At 35.1% G+C, this 23906-nt stretch overlaps 1 long non-coding RNA gene across 1 annotated transcript in view; it reads left to right on the top strand.

The window, feature by feature from the left end:
- Positions 1-23906, top strand: part of LOC111098197 — a 111248-nt gene that overhangs the window by 71585 nt on the left and 15757 nt on the right. The window contains exons 3-4 of the long non-coding RNA XR_005367506.1: positions 3674-3829; positions 3957-4107. This is a non-coding gene — a long non-coding RNA (uncharacterized LOC111098197). The remainder of the gene's footprint in view (positions 1-3673; positions 3830-3956; positions 4108-23906) is intronic.

Here is a 23906-nt window from a genome sequence, read left to right as displayed (position 1 = left end):
GCCACACCTTTACTTTCATATACTTGCATTCATTCAGAGTTTCAACAGTGAACTTGACAGCTAAATCTCCATGATGAGGCTGAATTTGAATTTTCTTAAAATATTTCTCACATTTAACTTCTACTTTTTGAGGGTTGAGGAGTTGCCACTTTAAATCTTACAAGTCCCTGAGTTGTAGACTCTCTTCTCTTTAATTATTGATCGCAAACTGGTCATTTTAGTATTTTTATTTAATCTCAGCTCATTCTTGCAAATTTTGCCAAATGTAGTCAGCAATAAGCAAGGCACAGTTAAACATTTAGTAAACCAATGTCTTGCTGTGGGACTAAAAGTTCATTAGATGTATGATCTGCCTCCAAGAGCAACAATATTGCTAAGTGTTTGATCATATCATAACATGGTTCATCATGTCCCCAATCTCTGATAGAGTTTCCATGGCGGCCACTTCCAAGCTTATATAAGCAGTGCCACATGCTCTAAATGGTTTTAGGAGGGGAGGGGTGTGATGTAGTTCTCCACTTCTAGGTACCAATTGTTGTATTTAATGAGATCAGTTAGATTATGCTGTGGTATCCAACTAATCACAAGGGTCAATGGCTAAATATAACAAGTTTATTTCTTATTTATGCTACAGGGTCATTGTGGTTTGAATGGAGCTCTTTGCTCCATGGTATACTCACTCCCACTCTAGGTCCCTAGCTATCTGAACAGCTCCTCTCTATGGGTGTGGGGGGGGGGATTTTGGTGGAAGGAAAAGAGATCCTATTGAATTATACACTGACTCTTAAAATTTCTATCTGGAAGGAAATGCATGACACTGTTCACATTTTTTTGGACAAAGCAAGTTCTATGACTACATTTGAATTCAAAGAAGCAGAGAAAAAAAACAAAAACAAACAAAAAAAAAACAAAGAAGCAGAGAAATATAATCCTAGCCTGTGCCTCTAAGGAGACCTGAAAATATTAATAACTAGCACTAACAACTTCCATAGTTCCTATCTCATTGTAAGATAATACATTTATAATATTTCTATGATTTAAAGCTGAAAATATTCTATCAACATAAATACAATATTTTATATACTCTCAAAGTTGAAAGGACTTTTAGATAGGACATAAAACCAAAGATTCATAAAAATATACACTCATAAGTATTACTGCATGACATTGTAAAGACTGATAAAATGTAAAAGAAAATACCGTAAACAAAAATCAAAACACGAATGGCTGATAGGTAAATTATTTGTGACTCATTTGTAACTCAGAAAGAGAGAGAATTCCCTTAATGTAGGAAGAGTTCTTAGAAATCAATTACGTAATATTATGACTCAATTAAAAGTTGGATAAGGCATATAAAAAAAGAAAAGGAAACATAAATGGCTTGTTAGCATGTCAAGAATAGACTCCAATTTCTGACTAGCAGGTTGGCAGAGGTGAGAATGTTTGACAATGAACTGATTTTTAAGAGAAAGGTAGGGAGATAAAGAATTTTTATATAATGCTGATGGGAAAGGAAATTACTATAATACGTACGAAGAAAAATGTGACATTATTTGTTCAAGTCAAGCATGTAAGTACCTTTTGACTCAACCATTCCAATTCTAGATATTTATATTACAGGTGGGATGTGAAAAGAGGCGTGTAATAGGTAATATCAATTGCAATATTTTTATAGGAGTTTAAAAATATCAAAAGTTCCCATAAATATTGGAAATTGGTGAAAAATAATTCTTGGTACCTACATATAGTTGAATACTATGCAGTTATTCCATAAGCACTAACAGAGACATATTCCCAAGATATTCTTACTCAAAAAATAAAAATAAGTACAAAGGCAAGTTATGATAGGATATGCTACTGTTACTGTGAAAATAAGAGAATAAACAGATCTGAAGAACATCTAAAGTAGTAACGACAGTTACCTCTAGATGTCTGGTGACAGGAGAGTTTAAAGATTTTTATAAGCTATTTTCTATCTTCTGCAGTTTATGCCAGATGTTCTACTTATTCTGAAATAAATTGAATTGACAAAAATTATTTTGAAGGGATTTTGAACTGCCAACTATTTCTCTTTAAAATAATAGCTTAGTGATGCTAATGCACTTTTTGTTTGGTGAATTACGTTTAACTTTAATGGATATAATTTCACATGGACCCGGTAAATATTATTTACAGCAATGTTTTGTTTAATTACCCTACATATTTTAAAATTCACGTTTACATATGCAAGACATCTAACAGTGACAATATCCATACAATTATAATCACTGAATCCTATTAAACTAAGGTACTCATGCAAATTCACCAGTTTTTCATACACTTAGTATATGAAAGTTCTGTAAACAAAACATTTTTTTATTAAATACACCAATGTATCTGTTCTCTCTCCTCATTATTACATTTGTTTTCATATATTAACTTTAGTTCCAATACGATTACTCCTACTTTTACTTTTTTGAGTTTATTTAACACATATATGTTCTTCCTAAACAGAATTATTGATTTTTTTTTATTTTTTTATTTATTTTTTATTTTTTTATTTTATTTATTTTTTATTTTTTTTATTTTTTAAAAATTTATTTTTTGTTTTTTGTAGATTGCTCTGAAAGTAATATGAGACAAACAAGCAATGGTATTTCCTATTCTTTTATCCATTACATGTTTATTCCTAAAGCCTGGGTGTGATCCGCAGATTTATATAACAACCAGGTATTTAGATTAACAAATGCTAATATGAATCGATCGTAACTTTCGCTATGCATTCTGCAGGAATACCTAACACGACAAGTAGGGCAAAGCAATTTAATAGTTTTGATAAAGTTTAGGAAAAAATGGAATGTAATTTTGATTTAACGATGATTAGATAGAAGTTGAATCAGAGTTAATACGTCTTTTGCAAATGCATGACATTTAGATGAGCATTTGGATATTTATATCATATATATTAAATGATTTGAGATGGGTTCCCGTTCCACTTTCACTAACTTAAACAGCACATTTTCTATAAGACTGGGAGATAATGTAGATAGTGTAAAAGAGAAAGTATCAGTCACAGAGTTATTTACGTATCTGTATTTGAAAGGCAGAATTCACACTTGCACACTTGAAGCAAAGAAGACTACTTGGGAAATGACGACTAGACTATATTTACAGCTCTAGGTGCAGAATAGTCATTGGTTAATTTGTTTTATGCTTTTATTTTATGTTCTTACTTAAAGATAGCGGTAGACTCTATCCCTGATAGCAATAAAAGATGTATAACATTTTCACTTATTTGTGGAAGCAAATTAAAGCATATGATTTTGTAAATAATGAATATATTGTTGAAGTAAAATAAAATATATTGTAGTTTCCAAACAACCCAGCAAAATGTTTCAATACTGTATATTTTAATTTATCCATGATTTAATGGATTTTTGATTTTCTTCCTAGTGTCAGTATTACATGTTGACAAATCCATATTAGTCTTGTAGGTTGCTCTAATAATTAGGGTACAAGTTAAGTTGCTGTAGCAGAGTAAACCTAAACGACAGTGGTTTAATGAGGCTAAAAATGCATTTTTGCCCTAGGTATGGGTGTGTGATTCAGGGCTGCAAGAGTGGCTTCTTCATGTTTGGATGCAAAAATCCCCTCTATCTTGCTGAATTACCAAAACGCATCTTTTATTTCATAGTTCCAGATGCTCCTGTTCCCACCATTATGGCCTCACAGTTGCCAGGCAGATTAAGGCGACAGATCTCTTCTGTTTCCACTGCACGGGTTAGAACTGAGCTACGTGGCCACCGCCACCAGCAACACACGTTGAGAAATTCAGTCTTGACTTCGAATGGTATGTTCTCACCTAAAATTCAGAGGTTTGTGGTTAAAAGAAACAATGGATCTGGGGACTAGCAGTGTCTGTAAATCAAGTCTACAAAGTATATTTGCTTATCCCATCCCCATTGTTCTCTCGGCAGCCCCTGTTGGTGGTGGCAATTGAAAAAGCTATTAAGACGTAATGCTGTATTCAAATATAAGTAGCAAGAGCTGTGCTCCACCTCCACCTGCCCTAATTTTTGAAGACTGTCTCATGTTCATCATCTTCCAAACTTGTGAAAGAACAAATGAGTGAGTAAAACATTGTGAGTCCGTCATTCTGTGTTTACTTGACTGCAGGATGTATGGGAATAGAAGATATTTGACAGTACTCAGTTCTATTCATTGAGCCCAGTTTTCTTTGTCTCGAGTGAGATTCCAAATAGTTTTAAGATGGAGAGGAGGTACACAGGGGCTGTGACCACGCTGATGGAAGGGGAGGCAGAGATGGTGTCGACGAAGACCATAAAGCAAAAGCAAACCCGTATGTAGCTCCTTCTGAAGATCAGCGGGGGGGACTCATGCATTGTAGCAATCCTGGAGACAGGGAGACAGTGCTTAATAAATACTGCAGGAAGAAGAGAGTGCTTCCCTGGGTGAATTAAGGTCTGTTCCCCATCACGCAACATGAGACATTTTGACTACATGAAAATTTCCACAATGGGTCGGAGAGGGAATTGATGAGAAACCAAGAAAATCATGGAGGGGAATGTCTTTACTTGTGTGCATTGAAGTTAAGAGGATCTTTGGACCCTCTTGTAATCTCCACACGTACTGCTAGAGGGGTGGGGAAGAACAATAAAGGTGGTAAGTCAACCAGTAAAGAATTCTCAAGCAAATTATTCCACTGGGAAACTCAGAGATGCACTGGTGAGCATCTGTCAGTTACTTCTGCTTCTCACTGGTTGGACACTGTCCCCCGCAGCATTAATTCCACCAGTACTTCTGGTTCCTGTACTGAGGCCAATCTGGCTCTGGCCTCTAGAGAAATCTCTCAGGAGAAGGACTGGGGAATTGGAAGCCATCCTAAGAGTGCACCCCCCAGGCAAGCTGAGCCATCATCCACAGTTTACACTGTCTGCTATTAGGGTATGAGAGTACCTGATGCCCCATTGGGGGTGCACAGTTGTACAGTTGAAAGTCTCTCAGGTTGCTATCTTTTGCGTTAAAAAAACAGAAAGACCCAAACCAAACCAAACAAACAAGCAGATTTCCAACATTTTAATTCCAGGGGTGCATGGGTGACTCAGTCGATTAAGTATCTACCTTTGGCTCAGTCATGATGCCAGGGTCCCTGGTTGAGCCCCATTTTGGCTCAATGCTCAGCCGGGAGCCTGCTGCTCCCTATACGCTTCACCCCACTCTCATGCTCTCTCTCAAATAAGTGAATAAGTAAATAAATAAATAAAACATTTTAATTTTAGAGATTTGGTGCTGGGATGGTCCTGAGGTTAGGAATAAAAGAAATTATGATGTTATTCTTTCCCTCTAGGAGGTTGTAGTCTACTGTAGTAAATCATATATATTATATTGTGTGATGGTAATTTGTGTGCTCCGGTTGGAAATATCGGACAGTATCATGACAGGTATCTTGTCAGTCCTGGTGTTCATCCAGTCCAGTATTTCTAGACCCAATAAAAGATCACATTTGATGTATCCTCCATATTCTTGTGGGTTGGTTCACTTGCCAACTTGCAAGGTTTGATGAAATGTAATTTTTCAGAATGGGTCTTCCACGAGACTGTGGTTTAGTTTAACAAGAAACCTGGGTATGTATGATGGCCCGTGTTCACTAATTAAAGATAATCGTCTCCTCAAACATTATCAAGTATTTATATTAAAAGAACAAAAACAGGGATCCCTGGGTGGCACAGCGGTTTGGCGCCTGCCTTTGGCCCAGGGCCCTGATCCGGGAGACCCTGGATCGATTCCCACGTCGGGCTCCCAGTGCATGGAGCCTGCTTCTCCCTCTGCCTGTGTCTCTGCCTCTCTCTCTCTCTCTCTCTCTCTCTGTGTGTGACTATCATAAATAAATAAAAATTTAAAAAAATAAAATCAAAGAACAAAAACAAAAATGAAGCTATGGAAATGCACTTTGGTTAAAAATACAAACAAACCAAAACCAACCAAATAAATATGCAATAAATAACTTAAATGTCCTTTTCAACATTAGTCTTTACTTATTTGTTTCATGCGTGAATATGTTTTTATAGCTCATTGCTTCCCAGGACTTCATCATGATTAATTTTTTTTCTATTCCTGCTTTTGAACATTGTCTGTGAGGAAGAAATGTTCAGTTTCCTTATATCCAAAAATGTCTTTATTTCAACCTGACATTTGGATAATAGTTTTTTTTTTTTTCACAAAACCTTAGATCCCAAGTTATGCTACCCTAGTATTTTGAAGGTTATGTAAGCATTGTTTTCTTGCAAACAATGCAATTAATTGTAGGTAATTTGGCAGCCTCACTCATTGAAAGTCATATATCCTTTCTCCGTGATAGCCTTGAGAATTTTATCTTTAACCCCAGTGTTCACAAAAGAAACTGTTATGTGCCTACATCTGGGTTTTTATTCTAGTATGTTCTGTCCAACAGAGACATTTCATCTGTATGGCCTGTTTCTTTATGTATTTCTGGGATATGCCATGAGATACTTTTTTAAAAATACTACATATTTCTATTCTCTTTATTCTTTCTTTCTGGAACTCCAAGTAAATGGGAATGGGGTTTCTGTAAGGATGTTATATGACTCTTAAAATTTCTTTCATACCTTTGGTTTCATTATGCTTTTATGCTATGTTCTGGAAGATTTCCCGAATTCAATTTTTTTAGCTCACTAATCTGCTCTACAGCTGTATCTGTATGCTATCTACTCATATTAGTTGTGCTGTCAAAGCCTTTTGATTTTGTAGTATATTGGACTGAATATATACAAGTATTGTAGTTTTAAAAATCCTAAATTAAATTGCTGATACACTTAAAATTCCGCTTAAGAAAGTATTACACTAGTAGTATCTTTGGAGTTCTCTCGCTTATCGATAAATAATTACATCCTCCGTCTTCCATATATACATACTTTTATTTATTTTTGAACGTCAGATAAATGTAATAATAATAATAATAATAATAATAATGAATACATTCTCCTGGGATTACTTCTTTATTCACTATTTTGTTTTAAAAACACTAGTATTTATTGTTTAGTCTAATATTAAAGGACTTTTAGCTTTATTAATTATTTTATATTATGAACAATGTTGCAATGAACTGCCTTGCCTATTTCTACAGGGGCACGTGTACAAGCGTTTTCCAGTATAATAGTGGAATTCCTCGTTTGTAGGGTATTTACATGTTTATATTCGTTACGTAATTCCTGAGCAGTTTTCTAAAAGGATTTCTCCTATTTGTTTCCACAAGTAATATGCAAGAAGCATTAGGCTTTATATGCTCACCAACTTCTGGTATTTTCTAACATTTAAATTGTGTCAGCAAAGTGTGTGTGTGTGTGTGTGTGTGAGAGAGAGAGAGAGAGATACAGTATTTTGTATTTTGTTTTGATTTACCTCATTGTCCAAGTAACTGCACTTTTTATAAGCAAACAGAACTTTTGTCTTTCCATCTTCCGGGAAACCCCCTTCTAGTCTTTGCCCAACATCCTATGGGTGGCTTGTTGATGTCTTTCTTATTTTTTTTGTGGGAATTGTTTTATTGTCTGCATACATAATACCCAAAGCCTATTTTTACTATAAAACATTGACTGTCTCCTGTAATTTATTGAATACTGTACTGAAAGTGAAGAGCAGAACGTTGTATGGGAACGGAAGGCTCGTCAGTGTTGCTGGTTTCCCCTGAGACCATGTGGCTGACTGCTGCTGCCCCGCGTCACCAGGGCAGAGTCCGCGGGTCGCTAGCCCAGGAAGAGATCAAGACTCAAAATCCAAAGCACAGTTTCTACTGAATGTGTGTGGCTTTCACATCATTGAAAGGTTAAAAGATTGTGAACAGAATCATCATAAATTGGGGACCATCTGTGTGCTCTTGCATTTGTTCTAAGTTTGAAAGTTGAGTTTGTCTCAGTCGAGTAAGGTCTTCATCTGTAAGACTTTGACTTGGCCTATGGGGCCCTCACTTCTCTTACACTCTCTAGTGTGCTGCTTCTTTGGTAGCATCTTGTCGTATTCATGGCTATCAGCTTCTCCAAATAACGTATGACTTTCAACATGAAGAATATACCGGATTTGTTGGGGTATGTGCTTCATACAAGTGTCAGTCTGAAACTGAGATCTTTCTATAGTGACGTCTTTCTATATTGAATCATCTTATCCAAGAGCATGATGTAGTTCTATGTTTGTTCATTTCTTTTTTTGTTTGTTTGTTCATTTCTTAAATTCTTTCAATAAGGTTGCTTGACTTTTCTCTTAATTAACTTACATTTTAGACAATAATCCACTTGGAAGACAATTCCTGGGTTACTTGTTTCCTTTTGTTAAAGTGTAATTTTAAATTCAATGTAAGTATCTTAACTGCAGTGCTTGATGAATTTTTACAAACTGTACTTGGCCCCTATCAATTCCAGATCAAGAAATCAGACTTTACCATCACCCCGAAACTCCTTCTCAGATTCCTTCCAGTAATAATCTTCCCCAAATAAAATTACCTTTCTGACTTCGAATAGCACAGACTAAATTCTCCTATTTTGTGTCTTATAGAAGTGGAATAGATAGTATGTTTTAAAAATTTAAATTCTAATTGTTCTTCATAGAGTTTTCTTTTTTTAAATTATGTTTTTTAAGATTTATTTATTTATGATAGACAGAGAGAGAGAGAGAGAGAGAGGCAGAGACACAGGCAGAGGGAGCAGCAGGGTCCATGCAGGGAGCCCGACGCGGGACTCGATCCTGGGACTCCAGGGTTGCGCCCTGGGCCAAAGGCAGGCGCTAAACCGCTGAACCACCCAGGGATCCCCTTCATAGAGTTTTCTAAGCAGATTTAATTATTCTCATAAATAGCCATACAAAAAAATTTCTGATTATGTTTAAAAATCTATAGATACTTTTAACATTTCTTTCTTGGGTATCATATCACATGCAAAGAAAAAAATTATCTTTCCTTTATGTTCCTTATTCTTGAATCAATCACTCAGTATTTTTTGTCTTACAGTTTAGTCTAGGATCTGTAAATATTAAATACAAACAATGAAAGTGAGTATCTTCATTTTGTTACTAATTTAAAGCAAATATATTTCACATTTTAGCTTTAAGAATGGCTTTTGCTGCATGCTTTCAGGATCTAAACTTTGTCAAAACCAGGATATATCCTTCTTATCCAAGCTTGCCAATTTTTTTTTAATCATAAACAAATTTGGGATCTTTTTGAAATGTTTCCACAACTATTATAATAATGGCATTCCTTTAATCTGATATTATGATCAGTATAGCCTGGTCATGATTCATTCTTTCAAATGCACTTGTAGATTCACTTCATAAATAGTGTATTTGGTACCTCTGCACATTTTTTTTTCTCCAAAATGATGTTAGGCTACAATTTCCCTTTATGATGCTGCCTTTGCCTGTTTTTGTTTGTTTGCTTTAGGTTTATGCCAGTTTTCTAGAATAAGTAGGGCACGTTTCCCCTCCCTTTTCTGTCAGGAAGGATTTGTACAGGACTGAAAGGTCATTCTGCCTTTAAATTTGATAACTTCTAGCTCATGACAATTTAGGTTGAATTTTTTTTGCTCTCAGAAAAATTTAAAATACCGACTCAACTTTATTGTTTGAAGATATTTCAGGCTTTCTGGAAGTTCTTTGTAATATATCTTATGTATTCATGTAGAGAGGCCTACCTACCTATTTCATTCTTGATACAATGTGATGCTCTTTTGTTTTCTCCTCAATCTCAATAAAAGTTTGCCTATTTTGTTAGTCATTTCAAAGTACCAACTTTGACTTTTGATACATCATTCTATTGTCATACAGCTCTAAATTCTAAGTGTTTTAACATTTCCATTGTATATTATTTCCTTGAATAATCGAATATTATTTTGAATATTTAAGTTATTTGGAACTGCTGTGATTTCCAATTGCGTATTATTATCATTTGTACTTCATGTACTGGTCTTTGCATAGGATGGCACTTCTTTTCAATATGTTAAAGTTATTCTAGTTTTAGTATGTATTACAAATACGATTAAGAGGTACTGGCTAAAATATGCCTGACACATAGTAGAAGTTCAGGAAATACATGTATAAATAAATAAATAATACTTAGATATTAGTTGTGTTTTTTATGTCTATTTAACCTTTTTTGGGGCCACCTCATCTATAAAATTGAAAGGGATAAATTGATAGTTCCCATATACGATGTAGGATTTGTAAACGTCTTTCCATATTTCTATCAGTTTTGTAAAATACAATTTGAGACATCAGAAGATCATAGGTTTAAATGTGTTTTGTCTTCTTGGTAAATTAAATTAAACCTTTTTTCTTAAGTAGCAACACTATTTTTTTTCATGTGTGGGTGTTGCTTCTATATTGAAGTCTATTTTTATTTGTCATTAATGCAATATTTTTGTTTTATTTTTGTTAGTTTCTGACTGATATATTTTCTCATATTTTTCCTTTCAGTCCTTTTTTTTAATTTTTTTTTTTATTTATGATAGTTATACAGAGAGAGAGAGAGAGGCAGAGACACAGGCAGAGGGAGAAGCAGGCTCCATGCACTGGGAGCCCGACGTGGGATTCGATCCCGGGTCTCCAGGATCAGGTCCTGGGCCAAAGGCAGGAGCCAAACCGCTGCGCTACCCAGGGATCCCCTCTTTCAGTCCTTTATGGCTTTAGAGTTCATAATAACTCTTGAAAAAGATTATAGCTAGATTAAAAGAACTTTTTGACAATCTCTGCCTTTTAACTAGTAAGCTTAGTTCATTTGCCCTTACGATTACTAACAAACTAGTTTCCTTTTCACTATCATATGTTGTACTTTTAACATATCTTGCTTTTTCTTTGCTTCTTTTTCTTTTTTTCTGACTTTAGTTTTATATTTTAATTCACAAGTTTGTTTACTATTCTCATTTGTCTTCCATCTATTGGTTTAGAAGGTACACATTTATATGTGTTCAGTTAGTGTTTATCCTTGAAATTGTAAAATGCATATTTAAGATCACAATTAGTGAATCAACAACATGCTAACTGATCTACTCACATCCACAAACAATACAAAGACTTTAGAATATTTTGTCATAGATCAACCCTTAGCAGCTTGCATTATTGCTGTTTAATATTATGGTTCTGCCTTTATGTTAAATCTTATAAAAATTGTTATTCTTTTATAAAGATCTTTTAGACCTAACAAATATTTTCATCTTTGTTTTGCTTACCATTACATTATTGAATCTCAGATTTTCCACGTGGGGACATTTTTCCTCATTTTGGTTTATGACTACATATACCTTATAAGTCCCTTTAATGGAAGTTGGTTTGAGTTAAATTATTAATTTTTTTGTTTGTAAAGTTTTTTTTTTTTTAAATGTTTATTTATTTATGATAGTCACAGAGAGAGAAAGAGAGAGAGGCAGAGACACAGGCAGAGGGAGAAGCAGGCTCCATGCACCGGAAGCCCGATGTGGGATTCGATCCCGGGTCTCCAGGATCGCGCCCTGGGCCAAAGGCAGGCGCCAAACCGCTGCGCCACCCAGGGATCCCTGTAAAGTTTTTTGAATGTAAGATTTTATTTATTTATTTTCATTTAAAATATTTATTTATTTAATTACATTTTAAATTAATTTATTTATTTTAGAGAGAAGAGTGTAAAGGGAGGGACAGAAGAAGATAGAAAGAGAGAATTGCAAGCAGACTCTGCTGAGTGCAGAGCCCCATTTGGGGCTCCATCCTTTCCATCTCAAGACCCTGAGATCATGACCTGAGCCAAAATCAAGAGTCAGACACTTAACTGACTGAACCGCACAGGCACCCCTTTCTGTAAAGTTTTTATCAATAGTTTCTCTTCAAATATATTTTTAGGGGCACACCATTCTAGTCAACACTTCCCCCTCCCTTTTTTTTGTTACGTTTTTACTGCTTTGAGAATATTAATCATTTCTCTTTGTTTTTCTTTGTTGCTGCTAAGAAGTCAGTTATTGGTTTAATTGCGGTCTACTTGCGGTTCTCTGTTCTTTCCCACAGATTTCAAAACATCTCTGATATGTATCTAGGCATGAATCTCTTTCTATTTATTGTATTAATATCCATTGGGCTTTTTATCTTTTATCAATCTTCTAAAGTGTTTTTTCAAATATTTCCTCTTCGTCATGTTCTAGTCTTTTCTTCTAACATCCTAAATTTTCTCACTAGGGCTTCATGACTTGTAATATCGCTTCCATGTTCCCTATTACATTTTCTGGTCTGCAGTCTGAGTATTTCTTCAAGCACATCTTACAGTTTATCAAAGCCTTAAAGTCTCTTTTTAAACTGATCTTTAATTATGTGTATTGATTGTTAATTACAACATTTTATGATTCTATAAGTTTCATTTAAATTTAAAAAAAATCTTGGTCTTTCAACATATATTTAATATTTTTTACAACCTAAAGCATAACATGTATTTTGTGTATGTTGCCTATAAGACTGGTGGCTTTTACCAGATAATTTTACTGCTTGTAGTCTAAGTAGGTCGCATTTTAGATTTTGTTTCTTAAGACTTTTTCTTAATATGTTTTTTTCTTTTTTTGTGTGTGTGCATGTATGTGAGTGTGTGTGTGTGTGTGTGTGTGTGTACTCATTTCCGTAGGAAATATTTGAGACATGAGCTTTAAGTACATAACTCCAAAGAAAATTTCTATTTTCTTTTTATCATATGTAGGACACTAGCAACTCTAGATCATGTTATATTTTTCTGTTTTTTATATTTTTTTTCAATTCTCACTGGGTCTGGCTTTGTAATTAAAATTTTTAATAGATTTTTTTTTTTCCTTTTATACCAAGTGACATGGCTGAAACAAGCTAGCATGCAAGCCTTTCCTTCAAGGCATATTTTTTTCCCCAATTCACTAAGCAATCTAAATATTTTGGGGCTTCTGTCTTTTTTCCGTGTGTCCCTGATCTTCTTTAATCTTGTTCAAACCCCAGACTTTACCTCCTGTTCCCCAGATTTGTATGTTTATTTAAAACCCAAGCTTTAGGTAAACACAGATTATCAAATCAAGTTCTAACTCCAGTGTTTTCTGACCCCCCGTGGATCTGAGCTATCTGATTTCTGGTTTGGAATTGTGTTATCTGCTACCTATTTGATCCACCATACTTTAAAAAAATATTTTCAAACATTATCCAGTATTTTTGGTGTTCTGAATCAGCAAGAACTTCTCTAAACATCAAACCTAAAATATTGTTAAAGATAAAAGTCCTCTCTTTAAAAGTTATGTTAGAGTTGTATTATTTTTATATCTAAACATCCCATTTGATTCTGTTTTTAAAAACTTGTTACCCTTCTTTTTTTTAAGTTTTTATTTTAATTCTAGTTGGTTAACATACAGTGTTATATTAGTTTCAAACGTGTAATACAGTGATCCAAGAATCCCATACATCACTTGCTGCTCATTACAAGTACACTCCTTTTGATTCCTTTTCATAAATACTTGCTCTTATTTCTTAATTCCTATATTTGTTTTGTAGTTGTATTCTATCCTCTATCACTTCAAAATAGCAAATGCATTTATTTTTAAGGCACTTGTTTATTATTTTGTTATTTTCTTATGTAGATTTTTTTTCAGATCGTTGGGAATGGTGAGAGAAAAAAACCCGAATAGTAGGATAGTGAAATCATGCTTTGTTTTGCAAACTCCATGAGGGTTCACTGATCTTGAAACCATTTTGAATACTTAAAAAAAATAAAAGAGATACATAATGTAATCTTGGAATATGCTTCGTTATATCCAAGTGGAAATAACCCTAAACCATGTCTAAGAGGAAACCCAACACATCTTGTAATAGTTATAGTTACACTATAAAGAGATGCAGATTGAGTTAAACTTTCTTTAAGCTTGCCTGCAGTGCATCTATATCATCCATAAAGCTGCCAGTCCATCATCCTCATCTGTTCTGGGGCAACATGAGCTACTACAAGGCCTCCTGTGGGCAAAACCATCCCAGAGTGGCACACTGTCTTTGAAGAGCTCTCAGGAAGTGAGGAGGAAAACACAGGCTCTGTGGAGCGGAGAGGAAAGGTGACCTGGTAGCTGGTGCTAAGGAGATGATATGTGAATTATGTCCTCATCCTGCTGAGACCTCAAAACATCAACAATCAATATAAAGTGGGCAGAGCTCTAACTTCTCCCCTTTGAGGTGGTTTCTTTTCCTGTCAGGTATCCTTTGGTAGTGATTTTCTGATAATTTTATTTGTGCAAATATGATTTTGATAATGTGTGTGTGTTGTGTGTGTGCACATACGAATTCACAACCTTTTACCCCTGTGTGCATACCTCCTGCACACTCTCTTGAATCCACTGGTTAAGAGAATGGCATCCTGACTACCTATTACACATACATATTTTAATCTTTTTGCTTTTAGAGAAAGGAATTTAGGATGCCCGATGGATGTGTGCACCACCGTTATTCTGGTTTATATCTCAGCATGTTCTATTTCTTTCAAACCTGTAGCTATAGAAACATTTATCATTTTTCTTGCTTTTCATGCAATAGGTGTACATAATGTTTCCTTTTATTCAGTGACATTTGGGGTATTAGATGGTAGAAATGAGCTCTATTTCTGAATGAAGGTTCAGACAAGCATTATAGTTCCTGAAAGTATCTGGAACTGCTAATCATCATGATAAATGGCCCACTGTGAGTTGGTGGAAGATGTACAATGGATTGTCACTAGCTGCTTTTGATATACAATTGCTTTTTATGATGTTAACAGTTACTTGACCAAATGCTGAAATGGAGACAATCAGAATGAAGAGGCTGTTATGCCTGGATCTTGCTTCATCTTGATTTGATATGGAATGCATAAAACATGCCAAAGTAAATTTATTTTGAAGTCAGCCCAATTTCAAATCATTCTAAACCTTTTCTTTCTTCTGAACAATGTGATATGAGTATCAATAGCCCATGAAAAGATTACAAATAGAGAAGACTTTTTTTTTAAATCTATGCCCAAGTGTACTACTGATGAATAACTCATGTAGAGAATAAGTAGTATGTTGGTGTAGATTTACTCTTGACAATAATTCTTTGAGGTAGAAAATGTTATTATCAGTTTATAAATGAGTAAACTGAGGTTAATAGAGATTTAAATAATGTTCATCCAAGCAGTAAAATATATATTTGTAAGTACACAATGTGTGCTAATTTTTTCCAATCAGCTCATCAGTTTGGAGATTCTATTTAGTTCTATCTCATGTGTTTGCAGACAGAGCAGAATTATGTGAATGCTATTTGGAAGACTGTTCTTACAGAAAGCATAACCAGATCCTCCTTATGGCCTCCTCACATTCTCTAATTCCAGTTTTTCAGATTTTGAACAGGTTTCTAGACCACAAGTTGCTGTTTCATAACCAAATCTATTTGGGCACAAGCAGAAAAACAAAACAAAACTAATGTCAGCCTTTGCAAATGCACTAAAGTGCATATTCTTCAGTCAGGGGAAACCCTTTCAAAGTCTTACTTAAAATCATTTTACTTGTTTTCAAAATTCGCTGATTATCAGAATCACTTACATGAGAAATGTTCTCATGCAAACCCCAGGTCTCTGCTGGAGGGAGAGGAGTAAAACTCAGAGGGTGGAAGCCCAGAGCGACTCAGACTTACATTCCAAATCTATGTTCATTAGGTCTTAAAACTTCAATTTCTTCATCTGTATAAAAGGGTTTATAAACTGTAGGATACTTGCATACGGTTTGACGGAGTACCATCAACAGAGACCATAAAACTATGGCAGGCACACAGAAAGCTCTAAATACACGTTAGCTATTGATATTCTTTATGTTTTTAAAAATCTTAAAGGCTGGACTGTCAGGGAACCATTGTTCTAACTTACATGGAATTCAAATACGGCTTGGAGTGAAGACTTTCTCAATAAGATAAGGCTGCTGCCAGCAGAGATGGAAACCCATAAAGTTGGAGAAATACCACTGTCCCTCCTCTTACACACACACACACACACACACATACGCACACACACACAGAGGATTATGCATATACACCTGTAGAAAGAAAGAAGGAAAATGATAGATTTGATACCAGGATTATTAGCAGTTTTATTAGTAAAACTCTCAAGACTACAGATACTTTTATACATATTGAGGTATAATATACTGCAGATTGGCAGACAGAACAAGTGTTAGCAAGGTAGAGCCACGTGCTGTAGAGGCAGATAGTTTTTTATCCCTCTGAAGATCCTGAGTGGATCACTCTGTTCCTCTCTGCATAATACCATTGTATTCATAATGATTGTTACGTCAATAAGCAAAAGCAAATATATATCTACATTCAGAATTATCTCTTAAATGAGATAAATATCTGTTAATAGATTTTGAAAATACTATATCTAAAACATTTGTTTTTAAGACTTTTATGATTGAGACATTTATAAAACCAAGGTGTCTAGACTAAGATGCTTTGAATGAGCTGGTTGGCCAAGAATTTGTTGGCAATATAAGAGAAAAACACCTATATTTATATAAGTTACTCACTAATAGTTATTTATCTTTTGTTCAAGGACTGAGTATAATTAGGTTAAACATTAGACATTTATTGTTTTTCAAAATCTCCAAACAGCACATATTTCTTCCTCTATCCTCTAATTAAATGTTATTTCCTTCTCTACCTTCTAATTAAATGTTTGCATGTAATTAATTAAGGTTCTGAACACCCAACTTCAACTTTCACAGGTACAGATCTATAAAGGACTTGTCACTGAGCATGTCAGAAACAGGTATCGTTAGAGGTCTTTTAATATCCTGGTGGATGCACATGATGTACCTGTGAATAGAAGAACTCTGGGTACCAGTTGTTTCAACTCCTACATCTTTGTAATCTTGAGTCATGCTTTTCACTTTTTTATACTTGACTGACTCTAATGAGACACTGCATACAATTTCTTTGAAGGTGAAATCTCAGGATCAAAAAAAAAAAGATATTTTGAGTTACATGAAAGTGCAAATATTTTCTGTGTGAGACAATTATATAAATTAATTTGTCAGTTTTTGCACCAAAATGATCCTGAAGATGCTGCTTTGTAATTTGGCCACAACTGTCTAAACTCCCAATTATCTCTCTGGTCAAACAATCTCCAACTTTATTGGCATGAGAAATAGAACAAGAGTATATTCAGGATAAGGATTTTGTAGCTTTACCTCAAACTTTGAAATAGAAGTAGATTTCCTGTGGAGTAAAGAAATCAATATTCTTCCTTTTGCCTCGAGTGATTCCGATGCTTAGGGCTTGTTGACCAAAAACAACCCTCTGAGGAGCCTGAGTTAGCCCTTTGGGAAGTTCCGTGTTGCTCAGGGTTGACAAAGCCTCCAGCTGCTCATTTTAATGTGAAAATTGAAAATTTTAAGCACCAAATTACTCTCTTATATTATAGGTTAGTTTAGTCAAAATTCCCATTATTTCTAAGAAACAGTGGGGAGAAATGCACCACAAATTTAAGAAAGGCAAAAACCTAAATTAAAGCTTTAAAAAGTCTGTTCTGCACACCAAAAGCATGCAGATATGGAATCCTCAGGGAACTGGCATAAGAAGGAAAGTTCTACAAGCAATGATGCCCCTCAGGTAAAATAACTCTTTGCTAGTTCTTGTTTTACTCCTTCTCAGTACCTTATTTTAGGAGTATCAAAGTTATATCAGTGGTTCTCAAATTTTAGCATGTAGAATCATCCAAAAGGATTTTTAAGACACAAATTGCTGGAATCCAGAGTTCTGATTCAACAATCTGGGAGAGTACCCAAAATTTGCATTACTAAAAAGTTCACAATTGATACTGATGGTGCTGGTTTGGGGACCACACTTAAAGAACCACTGAGTTAGGTGACTATTAAGGAGGATGGTATGGACTGGGAGTTAGGTATGGCCTTTGGCCTCAGGCCACTGAAGCAGTGCTTACACAGCATTCAGACTGAAGACCAAGTCTGGTACATTGCTGTCAGCCCATTACTCAGCCCTTTTGTGACAGGGACAGCTTGTTGAGGGCACCTCTCATCCCTAAGATTCTGGGACTCAACAAAAAGCAGGAAGAACCTAAATGAGAATGGGCACAGGACAGGTATAGCCGTGATTCTCGTTAGAGCCAGACAAGAAATAGCAACCCCAAGTTATACTAAGGAGAAACTATTGTTTCAAATCTTTATCTATATTGGACTATAACTTTTGAAGCTGCACCATTTTTCAAAATCTCAAGGTAGCATCAGCAACATCTTTTTTTTTTTTTTTAATAAGACCATAGAATACAGAGATTGGAGATGAAACTAAGATATAACCTATAATAAATAGTGTGATTTGGCTTGGGCATATGAGCTTTTTGCAGGCTTTGAAAGTCAGGAAGTTTTATTCTTACACTCAGTGAAACAAAAAGTTAGTGGACTTCAATGTGATGACGCTGTAACTTGCAGCTCACTGACAAGCATGCTAAGTCTCAGGGGTTGGCGGGATTTCAGAAGGAAGGAATAAAATTCACAGGAAGATGAAAATACGTAAATGTTTGGTAAAGAAATGTTTGTTGGGCCATTCAAAAACAATGGGACTTAGAAAATACTTTGATTAAACAGGCTTTGCTATGCTCCTCCCTCGACTATACCTGGTTTATATTATAATGTAGTTATCTATGGTGATAGCTCTCTTTGCGAAGCAGTTTTTCTATTTAAACTCTTCTATATGGTTTTGAGCAGAAGGGATCAAAGTTTCCTCCTCAGTCTTTGGGCCTTGATTGTTTTCAGCTTGAAATAATCCACCTGCCAAGGTGGCACATTTTTGGGCAGCCTGGTCTCAGCCCTTAAAATAGACAATTTAATATGTAAAAGGAAGAAATAGTAAATCATAGAATGCCTTGAGGATGCAAAACAAGGATATCAACCCAAATTAGGGTTCAGGGAATCAGGAAGACTTCACCTAGATTGAGGTAACCAGGCTAAAAAGAAGGCAAGCAGAGGGGCCCAAAAGGGCAAAAATGAAAGAGTGATACTTTTGAGGACTTCTCATTAGATTTGTTGGGCTTAAGAATTGAAGAAAGTTGAGAAGTGACAAGAATGCAGGAGAAATAAACTTGGAAGGATTATTTCTGGAAAAACAAAATGAAACAAAGAAATGAAAAACAAAAAACCTGAATGCCACATGAAAGAGTTAAAATTTTATTCACAAGGAAGGGAGAAAGTGAGGAATTTCAAGCAGGAGAGCGTAATCCTTAACTCACATTATAGGAATGTAACTCTCAGAGAGAATGGATGGATGCAGGTGAGATTGGGGACAGGTAAGCCGTTTAAGAAACTGCCCTGTACTTGCTCAGGCTGGGAAATAATGAAGTTCTTTGACGAGCTTTGCTAGAAAGGACGTAAGGGAGTGGAAGAGAGTGGGAAGCTGTAAGGATGAAAAACCCACAAGAATAAGTGATTTAAAGTGACAGCTTTGCTAGTTTGTGGGGCCACATGGAGGACAATAAATACATGAGGTCCGATTTCACTTATAAATATTTCAAGTTATTGTGAAAGTATACAGCAAAAAGCTCACTCCAAGAAGGAAAATGTCATGTTATGGAAGACCATGTGGTTTTGATTGTGTGTCAATTAAGGGAGAGGGAACTGCACTCTACAGTGGTCCCATAGGGCCCAGAACATCACTGCTGGTAGGTGTGGGCCAGGCGAAGCTATCTCTTGAGTGCAGGTTGTTAATTAGTCCATTATTTTCCATGTCTAACATTTATTTTCCCAAGTCAACCTACCATGTATGTAACTGGGGCAATAAATATATACACATGTATCCAACTTACTTTTTATCACAAAAGTTTGGAAATACATTTGCTACAAAAGAAAACTCGTTTCTTGATTTTTAGCTATATAGAGGAAGAGGGAAACTTAGACAAGTTCCTTTTCTTCAAGATACAAAATAAAATGACCTCCCTACCACAGCCCAAATAACTAGTCTCTCTGTGAAACTATAATTCAGAAAAAGATTTTTTTAGCTACATTTTTATGGTTTGATCACCATTTTTATAATTTCCTTTCTCCTGCGAAATTCTGAACATATGTTTCCTTGCCTCCCAGATGAACAAGGAGTATGACTATTAGTAAATGTAAATGGGAATTTGTTCTCAAGTTTTTATATAAATAGAAATAAGAAAAAAATACTTCTAACCCATGAAATTCTGAAGGTTATTTAACAGTTCTTAAAGAAATAATATCAAAGAATGTGTTGCCTGGACACTTCCAAATTGAATTACTATTTTAAGTTATAAAGTTGTAGCCCTTTAGAAACTTTGGACACCAAAGCACATCAAAAATTTTTAAAATGTCATATACTCAGTTCTAGGATTTTGGAGTCTTAAAGGTATAGAATTTACATATTTAAAAGTTGTTTTGTTCTATTTGGTTATATGTACCTATACATGATGTATATAATATTTGGATATGTGGATTTATATAACATATCTATAATGTATATAATATTGTTATTATAAAGAAATCTATAGATCAATGTGAATTTTACAAACTTATGGAAGCAGGGTCTTCTTTTGCAAATAGGGGATGATATTTTGTTACTTAGCCAAATGTTCAATGAAATTAGAGATAAAACAGTGGAAACTTATAATGCTTATGTGATACTTTTTAATATTATGTATGTTTATCAATTCTCATATTCCTTTCAGAAAGAGGCAGTGAGGTAGTAGCAGCAAATTGCAACAATTCCTCCCTCCAAAACCAATATGGGGTATATTACATACAGAACATGGAACCATTATTTATTAATAGAATTGCAGACATTGCAATTGTGAGTTATGCATGACACAAATGAGCTAAGTGAGTTATGCATGACACAAATATGAGCTATTCTTTTACAATTGTCAATATTCTGAAAATTTCCTAAATATCCTTGAAATACTTTACTATCATTTCACATTATTTAAAATAAATACGGGTTATTAAAACATTAATAATAGGGGACTTAAATAGGCCCACTTCATCTGCCATGGCGAAAAGTCACCCACATATCACAAAAACGGGGAATATACATTATAACTTCAATCTTTTCAGTTTTGTTGTCTTTTATTTCTCTCTCCAAAACTTTAATTTGCTTTTATTTTGCATCATATATGATGCAAAAATTAACCAGCTCAGATCATACTCCAGTCTTCAGTATCCATGTATCTTCTGGTGGGTCGGATAGCGCTTGGAGTGGGGCTAACATGATGTAGGTTCCAGTCCTTCCAGTAAATCTGAGTTTGGTCCTGAGTATCTCAGGCAGGTCTTTTGACTTCTTAGAGAGTTTCATAGTTTTTGGCTATAGAAAGAGAGCACTGGTTAGATGATATCATAGGGGACAAAGGCAGGCCACCTCAAGATGGGCCACTTTGGTATGAAGATTATTCTGAACTGAAGGCAACCCTGCAGGCTCAAGAGAAACTTGCCACTCTCTTAACTACGTAGAAGAATCCGAATTGGTGGTCCTTTCCAGAATAAGGGTTAATAGTGGAGATAAATTTTATCTGAGTGACCCATCTCTAGGGCAAGGCAAACGTCTCCTTAATTACCAAAAATCTGTTCTTCATATCACCCTGTGAATTACATTCCTTCCCTTTGAAGTCCCAGACACCTACTCCTTTCTCCTTCTTCAGGATGACATATATTCATATATATATATATATATATATATATATATATATATATATTCATTTTTTTCCTGTTTTAGGGATTTCTGTGTCTGTGTGGATTCTCTGTATGTATGAAATTAAAAATTAAATCTGCTTTTCTCCTGTTAATCTGTCTCATCTCGATTTAATTCTTAGTCCAGCTAGAGGGACCTAGAATGGGATAGGAAATTCTTGCTCCCTGGCATTTATATGTAGCCCCTTGTTAACCTTAACCATCAAAGATTCCATGATCCCAGGACTGTCTTTATGGTCTGTTTTCCTGGCTCACGTGAGTTATCCATCTTTTCATTGGTTAATTTAGACCCAGTTTTTAAAAGCAACAAACAAAAAAACCCACTGTTTCATAATTAATATTTCTCAATATTCTCTATAATAAATTTGAAAGGTTATAGACAACTGTAGATTCTGTTAATACACATAAGAAGAAAAAAAAATGTGAAATAATGAGGTCCTATGAAATAAAAGTGCTGGTACATGCACGCATGTGTGCACTCCCAGGCACTGGGAGAGCCATATGGCTGGCAGGCTCTGTGGAGTGGAAACATTGAAGTCCTGCTGCTTTATGTCCTTCTTTTCAATTTCCAGTCCCTGCCCTCTCAGCAGCACAATGTGCAACAGAAGCCTGAAACACACAGGTGACATTGCCATTGTCTCCATGCTCTGATCACCTGCCCACAGAAAGCCAGAGAAGAAGCCAGTCAGCTGTATTAGTCATTAGATATGTACTTTCTAGTTTAAATAGGTCACGGTGATCTGGAGCAGAATGGACTGTGATGAAATTCAGAATATTAGGCTCCTTTCTTGCCTCTGCCTGGTGGGTAAAATCAGAGAAACAACTTACTTAGTTCCCACATGTTTCTTCTCTTTTTTTACTGTCTTCTCTACCCAATCCTGTTGACCCTCGCTGAATTAACAAATGAATTTGGTGTTCCTTTTAAATACTTGAGAAGGATAATTCAGGTGTGAGAATTGCTCTATAAAAAAGGTGCTTTGCTCCAACAAAGCACTTAAAACTTTGCATACTAAAAACACTTGTCTTCCACTGGTATCAGTAGGAAGATTGCAGTTATTATGTCAAATACATTTTATATTTATTTGTAATTGGTTCAAATTGTGCAAGGGCAACAGGGAGACTCCATGTATGTTCACCTAATGCCAGAGAATAATTAGGTGAAAACCTAGAGTAATTTTAACTCATAAATTGTGTGTGTGCATTTGCATATATGATGCAAAAATTAACCAGCTCAGATGTTTCCTAGCCCTCTACCACTCCAGCCACCTGTTTGATTGAAAAATTCTTGTTTGTGATTTTTTTTTCCTTTTCTAAGACAGAAATCTAAACTTAATAAAAAAAATTTAAAAGGGACACTTTACCAATTTTTGATATAAACTTCATTTAAACTTTTATTATAAGCCAAAATAGGACTGGGAAGCTGTTTCCTTTGGTTTTATATAATCAAGTGTATTCAGTCACCATTCTTAATATGGTATTACTCCTTTCAATTAAAAATGTCACTTCTTTCTAATTAAACACTCTTTCACCTATACATCTACATAATTATCCAGTTGGTCATCAGGAAATCTGCTAGAAGATTTAATTATTTCAATTCTTTGCATGCTATACAATGCAGGAGATCCAGCATCTTCAACTTCTTCCCACTAAATGCCCATTATATGATGACCAAAAATGCTCCTACAGATTTCCCAAACACTCCTTAGTGAATATTTTTTTCTCTACCAAGAACTGCTGTTGTAAACTCAGATGACAGAGCGCAGTTTTCCTAAGGGAGACTAGAGATGTATCGTATGGACTCTGAGAAGGAAGTACTCTTAGAGACAAGAGTAAGAGTGAGACTGACTTGAGCATGCAAGAAGGATTTTTTTTTTTTTTAAGGATTTGGTTTTCTATCTGTTTTTTTTTTATTTTTTTTATTTTTCTTAAATTGCCTGAGATGACATGGGGATGATAGGCATTCATAGTTAGCAAATATTAAATTTGTCCTTTTATATGAATAGTTTTCTTCAGTCAACTCAAACTTTGAATTAACTAGTAATAACCTAGTGGTTTTCATTCTCTTCCTCTCAATTAAGATGTACGTATATACATGGGTAACTGAGAGGTGTGGATAACTGAAAGGCCCTGTCTTTCCTGAGGCCCGAGAGTAGGTGGCTGCATCTTCTTGAGGTCTGACATTTC

This window comes from Canis lupus, chromosome 12 (genome assembly GCF_011100685.1).
Source record: "Canis lupus familiaris isolate Mischka breed German Shepherd chromosome 12, alternate assembly UU_Cfam_GSD_1.0, whole genome shotgun sequence".
NCBI classification, from domain to species: Eukaryota; Metazoa; Chordata; class Mammalia; order Carnivora; family Canidae; genus Canis; species Canis lupus.
This window is presented reverse-complemented; position numbering and strand designations above follow the sequence as displayed.